Source organism: Lampetra planeri, chromosome 39 (genome assembly GCF_965212315.1).
Source record: "Lampetra planeri chromosome 39, kcLamPlan1.2.h2, whole genome shotgun sequence".
NCBI lineage: Eukaryota > Metazoa > Chordata > Hyperoartia > Petromyzontiformes > Petromyzontidae > Lampetra > Lampetra planeri.
In genome coordinates this window covers 5,195,375-5,208,417 of record NC_136145.1, presented here as the reverse complement: position 1 = coordinate 5,208,417, position 13,043 = coordinate 5,195,375, and positions in this window count along the sequence as shown.

The following is a 13,043-nucleotide window of genomic DNA, read 5'->3' as shown; positions in this document are numbered from 1 at the left end:
AAGGTGCAGGAACCGGGAGGATGATTTCTCCATCGCATCATCGCGAGAGACGGCGCAGGGCTTGGGGAGGCCTTCATCCAGCTGTGGATTGACCATGGCTGGTAATGACTATTAAAAACACGTTCAATGCCCCCCAACGCTCCTTTTAAACACCTCGGCTCTGCTGATCTCAATTGGTTTTCTCCGTAGGGGATGGACATTTCCACATTCTCATGTCAGGGAACTCATACATCCATTTGGATAAATGGTGTTGACCTTCCTAAACCCAGGTGTGGTGCAGCCTCACCAAGTGGTACTCATTTTATCGATCCAACCCTAAAGAGATGATGGCCTGATTGGAACCCTAGACTGTTTGAGCACAAAAATGCATGAGATGAGCCGTCCAAAGTAAGCCATGTGTCTCTATTGGCAGGTTTGAACCGGTGATGGAAATTCTACCTTCCTATGCCAGGGACCAGTATATCATAGGAAAAAAACCCACTGTTGGTTTCTCATAAAGCAACACAATTTTTTTTATTGAGTACAAAATGAACAAATACAAAATACAATGCAAACCGTACACTCACAAAGTGCGCAAACCGTACACATATAAACCACCAACAGAGGCGGACAATGCATCATAGAATTATGTCCATCTCTCCTCATACAAGTGATAGCATTAGTAAAGGTGTAACGATGCATTGATTAATAGATTAAAATCGATTCTCATCATCGAGATACGTGCGTCGAATTGTGTTTGTGTAAGTAAACTTTTTTTTTTAATTCATGTCTCATGTACTCGGGTGCGGCTTTTCGTAGGATCATTCTCTTTTTGAAATCTGCAAGTCTTCCGGGACATTAAAAGTCCCAGTTTGTGTGTCAGTTGTGCAATACTTCACCACTCAAGGCAATGCATTTACATGCACCGCTCCCTTCTTTCGGCGCTCTGAGATATTCCTTCTTCCAATCAGATTGTCCCAGTTTCTATTGTACGTCGGAGGAGACAATCCTACCTTAAAGCCAATTGGTTCATGTGACCACTGCAGCCACATGTCGCAACTACGTTCACCACAGTGTTACAACAATCTCATTCTCGGATCTAATTGAATTGTGACTATTCATCATCTCTGTGGGTGTTGGGATGATTCGTTTACGCCTCGATTCGTGAATCACGATGTTGCTATCCACTCACTCACTCATGACTGTCACCTGAATACACTTCTCACCTTATATTGCTCTTCTGAATCCATCTATCATATTTCCATACTCTTTGATTATTTCGGTAAAGTCACGTAGGTAGAAAAAAAATGTTTTTTTTTATCATATTTCTCTTCTTAATGCATCCCCCTCCTATCTCTTATAGATTGTGTTTTTTTTAATATTTCACTCATCACCTTTGAAGAAACGAGTTCTTTTGTTTGACAATTAATCAAGCGGCGACTGCCCGAAGGATGGGTTTGAGGTTAATGCTCGGGACTGGCTTGCGAGGGTGCAGTGCGCGACAGGTTCGATCCGGGGTGACGGGGGGGGGGGCGCGAAGGCGAGCAGCGCGCTCCGCTCCTCACGTCACGTGGTGCTCAATTTGACGACCGGCGAGGCGAGGCCGGTGGTTGACGAGCACGCCGCCCGCCCCTTGCTCGGCCACCTCACGGCCTCCTTGTTTGACCTTCTTCACTTTGAACATTGCTGCTGCTGCTGCTGCTGCTTTAGCAACGGTGCACATGGACAAATATTACCCCCTTGCCCACCCCCCCCACAACCATCCAAAAAAAACTCACTCACATTCGTTCAAATACTTTGGCCTAAAATAAAAAATATATATATAAAGTAGGAACGGTGCCCTTCTTCATCGACTCTTTCCTCAAACATTTTAAAGCTATCCTTGCGTACAAATGAACGCGACTTCGTTTCACGTAACGTGACCACAACGTGACATTGCGTGTGCTATGAGGAAGGGCAATTGATAGAAACGTTGCCTGTTATAATATTTTTGTTAAATGTTCAAGGCCGCACAGCGTTATTGACGAACGATTTGAGTTTTTTTCTCTCTCTCTCCCTCCCGCCCTAACTTTGAGTCGAGCGCTCCACAATAAAACCGTGTTCCATGAAATCAGCGGCACTGTTTTTGCCATCACTGATTAACGGCAATAGTTTGCTAATGCGTTGTCAGGTATTGTTTATATTGCACTGTTTATATTGTTATTAATGCAACTGTTCTATATATATAACATGTGTCGTATAGTTGGCCGTGACAATGAAGTGTTGTGTCGAGGATGAAAGCATTGTGACATTCTTTTGCCCAGTATATCATATCGAATGAGTTTATGAAGTAAACAAGATTGGCTTTGAAAAGTACCTTTCAGACATTCCCAAACTATGACTGTTTCCCCGGACATTTCAAAGCTAAACTTGTACGCAACCTCATTGAAGTAATGTTACTGCTGTTTAAAAAAGAAAATCGTGGTGATGTTGGTGAAACAGACATGTTTAATGATATGCCGCTCTGAATAGACTGCCACTCCTGCAGATAATGAATTCCACCTTTCAATGTGTAAGCCGACGACCGCTGAGACCACCCTGGGTTAAAATTGACGGTGCATGCCAGTGATTCAAATTGGCTTCTCAATTGTAATGAGTTGAATGTCTCAGCCCGGTCACCAATGACTGCACCAAAAAACAAACAACTGGTTATGTAAAACTTTAGTTCTGCACTCAATTTGACCAAAACTCCCAGCAATGAAAAATCAATTATCGTTATGACTGAATCGTGGCGAACATCGCTCTGATGACGTAGAGCGAGTGGGGAAAGTGTAGCCCTCTACTGCGTGGACCACGTGTCACTTGACGGGACCTGAGAGGCAGCTCTATGATATCAACTTCCGTGGGCTATTCCCTGACACGGAGAAGGGTTGCACTGCTGTGCGAGAGATCCGAAGGGAAACTTCATCTCGTGGCGTGACGCCGATAGCGCAATCGGGGGAAACATAAAAAAAACATATTTTAAAGAACTTACGAAATTTACTTCTTTAAGTGTTGTTCAACCATTGTATTACTTTATATCGTGAATGCATTATATCGTTGTTCTTAATGACGTTTACAGAAGTATATTCGCAATAACAAATTTTTATATATTTTGAAATCACGCTTCACATGTTACTCAGTGGCTCAGGGGGTTAGATCATAAACTAATGAGCCAAAACATTCAAGATCACGGATTTGAATTCCGGTTCATATCCTCAACTTAGTAGATTAGAAAACAAACAAAACATCTGGTATTTATCTTGGAAAACCTTCACTGAATTTCAAGAAAAAAATTTCAGGAGGAACCTGCCTTGGGGATTGTTTTGTTGTTGGCCAATTTATATTTCATGGGCCAAAATGTGATGAGTGAACACGATTCAGTCCATCTCAGAGGCCAGACTTGTCGTGACAACTTCGTCCTGAGCAACACGTGTAACCGCGTGAAGCCACCTTGTGCCCTTATGTTCAAACGAGCGTGGTGGGGTGCAGGACCACATTTCTGTTGGTGATCTTAAAATATCAGTGGAAAACACCACGCTACCACGGTGTCTCCCACGCCTCGCTTCAAACGAATTGTTACGCGTTTTTATTTGAACCTGGGAGGGATGATGTGGCTGAATTGACCTTCGAACCTGGATTCAAAATTGTAACCGAACAGTGCCACGTGATCGATAGCTTACTCATAAGTAGAGCTGAGCGTGAATGAGTCGATTAAGTTAATTAATCCAATGCAACATTGGCATCAACTTTCTGAAGTTGTATACTGGGGGGGCTCCTTTAATACTGCAACCACACCAACATCCTGCCGAACGAAGGCAGGGAACCCCCCCTGCAATGCGGCTGATGATGCCGATGACATCAAAGTCCTCCAAACAATATCCTGTCCAGCGGCACACGTGGCAAGAGAGGTGAGGGCCTTTTATTTTCCTCCAAAATATGTTTGTGTTATTTGATGACTCAAAGAATGGAATCGATCAAAAGCAAAGTAATTAATTACTTAAATAAGCAGATAACCCAGCTCTAATCGCCCACAATGAAAATGTTTAATTTGTAACAGTCACATTTTATATGAACTTAAAAAAATTAGATGATTTTTATCACTGCCAAATGCTAATCATATGAGACAATTGAATGGAACGGGATCCTTTAAATTTTTTATGAAGCGAGCTCGCTTCATCCAGCAGGTCGGTTTTCGAGATAATAACCGTGTCATTATAGAGCAAGGCCTGCCACACGCTTAATGAGACAGACGAAGCATTGCACAAAACAAGATAGTGTGTCATTTACATTGCCACAAATCATGGCTGATGTTGAGTTCTTCAGCACATGGATTGTAAGGCATACTTTATTAAAAGGAAACGTTGTATGTTAACTCGCAACAAATGTTATACTGTATTAATTGTACTTGACAGCATAACATGTAAATATGTTATTACCAATGGTGCTTTGAAGGTTTGAATTTTCGCCGGTGCTTTATCTGCTTGATGCAAAATACATATCTTGTTTATTCCTGTATATCCACGTGGGCGACGAGTAAACGAGTGCTAAACAATAAAGGAATATTTTGCCGAATTCAAAATACAATTGTGGATTTTATGAGCAGGTCACACGCTTCGCAATTGGAAACGTTTCAGAACACTCCGGTCGCGTCGTACAAAAGCATCGTTTTCGTGGTTCGAGAAAAAATAAAGCGTACAGCTTTATCCTAATTGTGTGTTTTTTGTGAATTGCTCTTGAGGCAGATTCATATATGTATATGCGGCCAATGCATTCGACATGAAAAACAAACAGTGGGAATCCCAACACACTGCACCCTAAGGTGGTTTCACAACTTTTTATAACCGTAAAATATTGAGTGTTTTATTCTTTCTTTTAGAATTGTGCTTAGCGGTGTCATGCCCTGCCCAAGCACCCCACGCACGTTTCTTGCTGGCCAACGTGAAGCCCTTCGACCTTGCGTATGCTCTCTAATCCATGCCCGTTCCTCCGTCTCTCACCACTTGTCATTCCCAGCGTGCATCTTCTCAGATCGCTTCCTTTGCGTACTTGTTTTGTTGATATCATTTTCTGCGTAGGTGTCCATGTATCTGATCCGTACGTCAGAGCAGCTACAATACGAGTATTCAAAAACATAATAAGAATAAATTGTTTTGAGGGCAAACGCATAATGGAAAGCGTTATGAAATCCATTTCCATATGCGTGCTGTTTTTGGTTGATGTTTTTTTGAATTCCCTTTATTGAAGCCAATTTGTTGGCGCTAAATACTTACACATAAGAGAATGTCCCATAAAACAAACAGGACCTCCTCACGATATAACAGGCCGCATATATTCGGAAGGAATTTGGCTGTGGAAGTTCCCTTTGGAAGGGCCGTTGCATTTTTTAAGTCGTAACGACCATTTCCAATAATAATATAAAAATATATAAAAGTCTAGGCTGTGCCAGGGAAATGGATGGCTGTTATTGTCCAAATGTTTTGGCGTTTATAGTTTTAAGAATGCAGCACACACACGCACGTGCACAAAAAACACATTCCTGCGGAGGGAGCTGGTAGGAACGTTGGGTTGCTCGGTCAATGGCCAGGGTCAACGGCGGCGTGGTGTATTCCGCAAATATGCCCGACTGTGAGGGCGGGCACAAGCGGGCGTGAGTAGGTTAAACGTTGAGTTTTATAAGGGCACCACGGGGTGACCAGCACCTCCCCACCCAGCCCCACCCCACCCAGCCCCACCTTCCCCACCCAGCCCCTCCACACCCAGTCCCTCTCCTCTCCACCTAGCCCCACCCCACCCAGCCCAACCCTCCCCACCCTCCCCTCCCCACCCAGCCCCTCCCTCCCCACCCAGCCCCTCCCCACCCTCCCCACACAGCCCCTCCCTGCATGACGGACGGACGGACACAATAATCTCCTGTGGGCTGGTGTAACCAGGAGGTTCATACCAGTACAAAGATCCCCTGTTTTGCCCACACATACTGATGAGACAAGCATGTACGTTGAATTTATTTTGCACCGTACATAGCTAACCATGCTAATCGGAGGTGCGGGAAAGCGCCGTTATTGAACAGCCTGTGGAGATGCTCTTTGGTTCTTTCGCTCAAGTCACGTAGAAAGAAAATAAATTAAATAACATTACACGACGTTTCGATTGCAACACAAGCAGTCGTCATCGGGTAGAACTAAATTTGAGAGAGAGACAAAACACAGACACGGAGACACACAGACAGACACACAAGTAGAGAGAGACAACACAGAGACACACAGCGTGTGTCTATGTGGTGTCTCTCTCTGTGTGTCTCTGTGTTGTCTCTCTCTGCCTGTGTACCTGTCACATAGTGTTGATGAAACAGAGTGTGTCTATGTTGTGTGTCTCTCTCTGTGTTGTCTCTCTCTGCTTGTGTGTCTGTCTGTGTGTCTCCGTGTCTATGTTTTGTCTCTCTCTAAAATGTAGTTCTACCTGATGACGACGACGTGTGTTGCAATCGAAACGTCGTATTCTATTATTTCATTTATTTTCTCTCTACGTGACTTTACCGAAAGAACCAAAGAGTAATTCCTGCAGTCACGAAAGCTTCAAATCAAGCCTGTGGAGAGGCCGGCATGGTGCACGAGAGGGCCCTGGTGTGGCCAGCACGACGCCAGTGGGCCCAGTCACCTTTGTCTTCTCAGTGCTAATGTTTACACACTACTCCCGATAGTCATTCACGGATTGCAAGCAGTCATCGACTTACGAACACCCGACTTACGAACCACCCGCACTTACGAGGTAGGTTCCATAGGATATTTTTTGTCTTTGTTTTACATTGACTTGCAGCACAAACTCGCACTTTCAAATTAAACCTCGGAATTATGTTGGCGAGATGTAACGAGTCAGCCTCGTGCTGGGAGTGATTGCTTGTGTGTATGTGTGGGCATTTAAATATTACAGTCAATCACCGTGTTCCGACTTATGAACCGTTCGACTTACGGACGAGCCTCGGGAACGAATGATGTTCGTAAATCGAGGACTGTCCGTAGTTGACCTTCAGGTAGAGTTACCGAGCTGACGATAAGGCTCTAGAACCACAACAAGTTGAAGAGAATTCAAGGACATGATGAAGATGCAATCGACCTAAGGGCATTAATTACACGATCGGTTGAGATACACGGCACTGATGTTAGCCGTGGCTAGGAAGTAAACACGGGTCACCGGACTTGTAGCACGGCGAGTTGACCACGACAACCGTGCACACACATACACACTCACAGCATCTCCCCAACACACCTTACTGATCTCGTCCAGGAGCATCAACCATCACGCGAACTCGGGTCATCCTCGCAGCAGCGGCTTTTGGCTCGCCGTCGAACAAAGCGCTTCTGCGGCCGTCTGGAACGCTCTTCCTTCCGATATTAGGAAGCCACTGGAGCTATGCACTTTTAAATCTGGATTGAAAACTCATTTCTTGAGAACGGCTCTTTGCGTGTTGTGTTTGTTATCCTTCCCCTGCACTTTTGATTAACACGGTTGGCTACATACGGTACGAAAGAATTTCAACATACATACATCTCAATAAGACCAATTTTGTATGAGTACGTTCACACTAATGTAAGCTGATTAAAATGTACACAGCTGTTACAAGCTGCATTCAACACATTACTGTAAAAACAAAATGAAGACTTTAAACAGTAACTGTGTTACAAGGAATCACATTACATCGCCATTTATTAGTCAAATCTGAGACTCTACAATGATGAAATGCTTTGCCACAAGAAAATTTCCCATTAGTCTTTTTTTGGCAAACGTAGACTAAATAAATAAAAAAGTGATTTATTTTATATACGCGCGCCTATTACTACAGTATACTCTTTTTGTACAATGTCTGAGCATTAAAATGAACGATTAAACGTACCATTTTAAATGTTGGGATGCTACTGTCAGGGTGTAATGGTCAAGGGCATTGACTTGCGATCCAGAGGTCGCTGCTGAGATTGAATCTCTCGGCGTGGAAGTCAAAACAATGGGGCACCACTATGGCGAGACATTCATTCCCTCGCCTGACATGCAGGATGTCGTTGGTTCGATCACGAGCCTGACGCCTGCTGTATATTTGGAGTTTGCATGTTCTCCCCGTGGTCGTGTGGATTTTTCTCCGGGTCCTCTTGTTTTTTCCCTCCACATTGGGAATCAACATCCGTTTACAGTATTCGGAAACTATACATTTCCACGTGATAAGCCACTTCGTTGAGCCCTCATTTGTGATAGCCAGGTCGCTTATGAAAAAAAGTTACACAGCTCAGTGGGCCTTACCTGCTAATGGTATTTGGCTGCTATCAATGTCCACATGATAAGCCACTTCGTTGAGCTATAAATCGTGGCCAGGTGGCTCCTAACGAGCTGTATGGCTCAGTGGGCCTTACCTTCATTCGTACGTGTAAAACTGGGCCTTACCTGGTAACATAAAACAACATGTTTCGTTGAGTAGAAGTAGTTTAGCAAGTTTCGTACAGGTGTTTGCCTCTGCTCACCCAGCAGTCGATCATAAAGTCGTGTGTGGTGGGATAAAGTGGGGGGGGGGGGGGTATTCCTACCTCTTCCAACATCTCTGGCTTGTGTGGAAGCGTAGGCTAATTTCCTTCCAGACAGGCTCTCAATAGCTCCCTCTAGTGGAGGCCATTCCACTAGCAGTGGTGTGAGGAAGCAATTGCAGGGCTGCACCCGTTTCTTGATTTTTTTTTAAACAATAAAACATAGCAAGTACTAAATCATATATTTTTCAAAATGTCAGAATTGACTAACACGCACACACATACTCAAGCACAGGGAATAGAGGAATTAGGAAAATATTCACACTAAATATCAAGACGACGACGAATGAACATTCACGCCAAGCAAAACTGTGCAGTGACCTCACCCATCCCAATCACCCACGGTCGGTGGATGCTTAGGGGGAGTTAGTCTGCAAATCACCAACTCACAGACAAAGCGATCAAATGGCTAAATCACTTAGAAGGTAATCCCCAGTAGTTGCTCTATCTTGGCCATAGGAAAGGAATAATTATCTTGGTGTCATGCAGAATGTGACTGTTTGTTCAGTGACATCTGTGAGCTGGATTGAGCCGTCGAGAGAGCGCTTGTGTGAGCCCTGCGTTCACCTGACATAACCCCAGACATACCTCCACTGACAAAGCCACACCGACATAACCCCAGCCTGACACTGACATAACCCATTATGCTGTCACCCTGTACCCACAGAGACGGCTGCCACTGGGGGATCCCCCTTTTTAAATCCTTTATATTAAGTTCGCTTGCTTGCTTAGGACCGTGCAAATCTTTTGGTCGTTTTTTAACCCACTACCCGTGATCCAATCGAGCTGACATTTTCCACACAGACTCGTTGTGCGTGACAATTAATGTTCGTGTAAATTTTTTCAAAAATTTTACACTTGTTAGGACAAAAATATTATATTTAATTACCAATTGCTTAATGGTGCAATGCAATCATCTGACCCATAGGTGGCAGCCATCTCAAGCCAGAGGACGAGAGGACTCTAGCCGCCACGCATATAAAGGATTTATAGTGAAAAACTTTTTTTTACGGGTTATACTTATTTAAAATGTGCTGAGACGATAAGATACAATGAAGCGCTTTGTGACGCCCCACTTAATATCGGGCGCTATATCAAACAACCAAAATCGCAATCGTCACGCCACACACACACACGTTCAGGCAAGAGCACACGTGCTTAAACGAGCGATCTGTTACCGCATCCTTCCTTCGGAATAAGGGCCACATTGACTCACTCGGGAGCTACGTGCAATCCGCCACAAGTTTGACCCGGCCACCGAGAGGCGAGCGCACCAGCGGAGTGGAAACTTCACGCCCTAAGAATTTCCGCTCCGTGTGCGCACAGTCTAGGCACGGGGCGCTAAGATAAATTTCCTGACGTGTGGCGAGCCGGAGCCTGCAATGCTACTTGGTGTTTCAGCAAAAGAAAAAAAGAAACCCCTTCACATGCAGTTTTGGATGGAGCTGTCCCCTGGGGGGGGAGAATGGTTGGTGAAAATCGTTCAACTCACAATCAAGAAAACGAGAACGACTTTGCTGGAAGATGACAGTGGTTGTGCTTTGGATGATAATTATTTTCCCCTAGTAAAGCCTCAGACTCTTAAGGCTGTTTTTCAGGATGATCTAGCTAGGTTTTAGAATTTATTTTTTTCCAAATCGAGTAATTTGTGAGTCATTATTTTTAAATTGGAAAATGTGCACCATGATGAACACTGGGCACAGAGTGGCCTTCTCTCTTGCTTGAATGATGTCACGTGATCTTTAACATCCACCACGAAGAGCATGGGAGAGATTGGCCCTTGCGTTGTTATGTGGACTTGTTACTGCTCCTTTCGGGGCTGACAATATAAGTTAGCGCTGCGCCTAAATGTTTTGAACACGTTAAGACTTTTATTTGTGGATCAAAACCATCTTAAACTAGTCTAAATATTATTTTTCAATGTCACAATGAGAATGTTACAAGTCGGGAGGGGGGGGGAGTGCGGGCAGACACTGGTTGTAAATGGGGGAAAAAACAGAGGGGATTAGAACTCGTAAAAAATGTTTCACACATTTGCTGAGCACAACCCAGTCACGAAAGCTTCAAATCTAGCACACAACCCAAAAGCCAAGGACGTCAAAGCGGCAAGCAACAAAACAGCACAATCACAATCTTGATTTAAAGCTTTCGTGAATGCAGGAGTCCATACTCTTTGGTTCTTTCGGTAAAGTCACGTGGGTAGAGAAATATAAAAATAAAAAAAATATCATTTTTATTCTTGGTTCTTTCGGTAAAGTCACGTAGAAGGGAAATAACAAATAAGATGTTTATTTTATGATAACGTTTAAATAATTATTTAATCATTTCCCTTCTACGTGACTTTACCGAAAGAACCAAAAATATGAATCCCTGCAGTCACGAAAGCTTTAAATCAAAATGTTATTTTAGTTTAAAATAATAAAATAAAAAATCTTATTTTTTGCTTTATTATTTTTCTATCTACTTGACTTTACCGAAAGAACAAATGAGTATGGCACAATCACAGTTGTAATAGATAGGAGTGCAACACGCTTCTTGGATTGAGCGAGGTCATTCTAAGTGCTCGGGTAAAGAGACAATGGGAAGGAATTTCAGGAGTAAGCGAAGCGTTGTGACCTACAGTGTCGTGGTTGTGCGATTCTGCGAGTGGGCGTCTGAGTGTGTGTGTGGTTGTGAGCTGTAGTGTCGAGTGGCTAAAGCACAGCAAGTTGGTATAGTAGGGGGCACAGGTGGTGCATCAGCCAGTCATCTTGGTCATCTCGGTCAGTCGACCCGTGGCACCTGCTGGGTCTGCCCCGTGACCTCCTGCCAGCGGGCGTTCGACACTTCACGTGGCCTCAAGGTGCACTTGGCCTGGCACAAGTGTCGTGGTGACGTCACCGCCACTTAGTGGCGAATGGCGGTTGTTGTTGTAGTGTGGTGGTTGTACGAGTGGGTGCGTGAGTTGGCGAGTTAATGGGTGATTATATGTATGCTGAACTTCTTTCGCACCGTATGTAGCCAATCGTACGCATCGGATGTGCGGGGGATAGGACAACAAACTAAAACACAAAAAGCAGTTCTTAGGAAATGAGTTTTCAATCGAGCTGTAAAACTGCATAGCTCCTTTGGCTTCCTAATATTGGAAGGAAGAACTTTCCAGACGGCCGCAGAAGCGCATCTGAAAGCGCGCGATGCGGTGACCGTCTTTGTTCGATGGCCAGCCAAAAGCCGCCGTTGCGAGGAAGACCGGACTCCACGTGCATGTGCAGTGTGCTGACCAATAGCGTGGCCGCTCCACACGCTAAGCTGCCAATTTAACGCATCGCCTACTGTATATTTCTGCCCAAGAGTTATTCGATCACAGGCATCCCTCACTCTCCTCGTCTGAGAACAAACTGCTGCACGGCGGAGCATAAAGAATTTGTTTGGGTGTCCAAGCAGGATTTGGGTCCCAAGTTGCGATTGTTTAGACATGCCCGTGGCAGAGTAAGTTAGGTAAACAGTCGGCAGGTGGTCTTTATGACACCGGCATAGTTTTATTTGTATTTTCCAAACTTTTTTGATTCTGGCATAAGTAACCGCGATTGTCACTGCCCAGCCAAAGACCACCCAGGTGCTCGCACATCCACGTCTGTCTGCCACCTCATTCTTATACCCCCGCGGATGTTGCCGCGGTGTTCATGGGTAGAAGGCCAGACGTCCAATCCCAGAGGTCGCCGGTTACAATCTCTCGGCACGGCAACTGCATTTTTTTTTTGCCAAGTTGCCTAAAAATCCCCCACGGCGTTTGTCCGCCCCCATTCACCGTTACGCCAGTCAAGTCGATCGGGAGGTCACGCGTCGTGGTGGGGTAAAGTGTGGGGTAGTGCCACCTTCTTTCAAGGCATGTGGCCAGCGTGAAAGAGTAGGCCAAGATTCCCTCTAGAGGGGGCTCTCGGGAGCATAATTGTCAATTCTGGCTACCGCCTGATTAGGCTGGCTGTAATTACAATTCTGGCTGCCGCCTGCTGAGGCTGGCTGTAAAGAAACATTGTGAGTGACTTGTGAGACACGCCGAGTAGAAGGCTTCTTGTTTATTAAGAGCACATTACGTAACACAGCTACACATAGGCGATGCTAACACATAGCCCATCTCCGGCATACGCTACGCTAGCTGTCCGACTAGCGCTGCGACGGCGACGGAGAGGGTCTTGCAGAAGAACAGTCACGTGGTTGGAGATGAAGAAATGACGACGAGCAGCGACGCAGCCAGAACCCAGGACCCGCAACAGCACCCGAACCTCTGGTTCGGCCCCTCTTATATATGCCCTGGCGCGGCGAAGCCCCGCCTCTGGCCACGCCCCGCCTCTGGCCACTCCCCCTTCCAGAACCTTTGAGCAGGTCCCCGGAGCCTCTGGACTAACTCCGCCTTTCACCTTTACCCCAGATACGCCCCCCTTATAATAAGGCGTTACGTTAATACTCCAATAACCGCAATTCCCCCTTCAGGCCGACAGA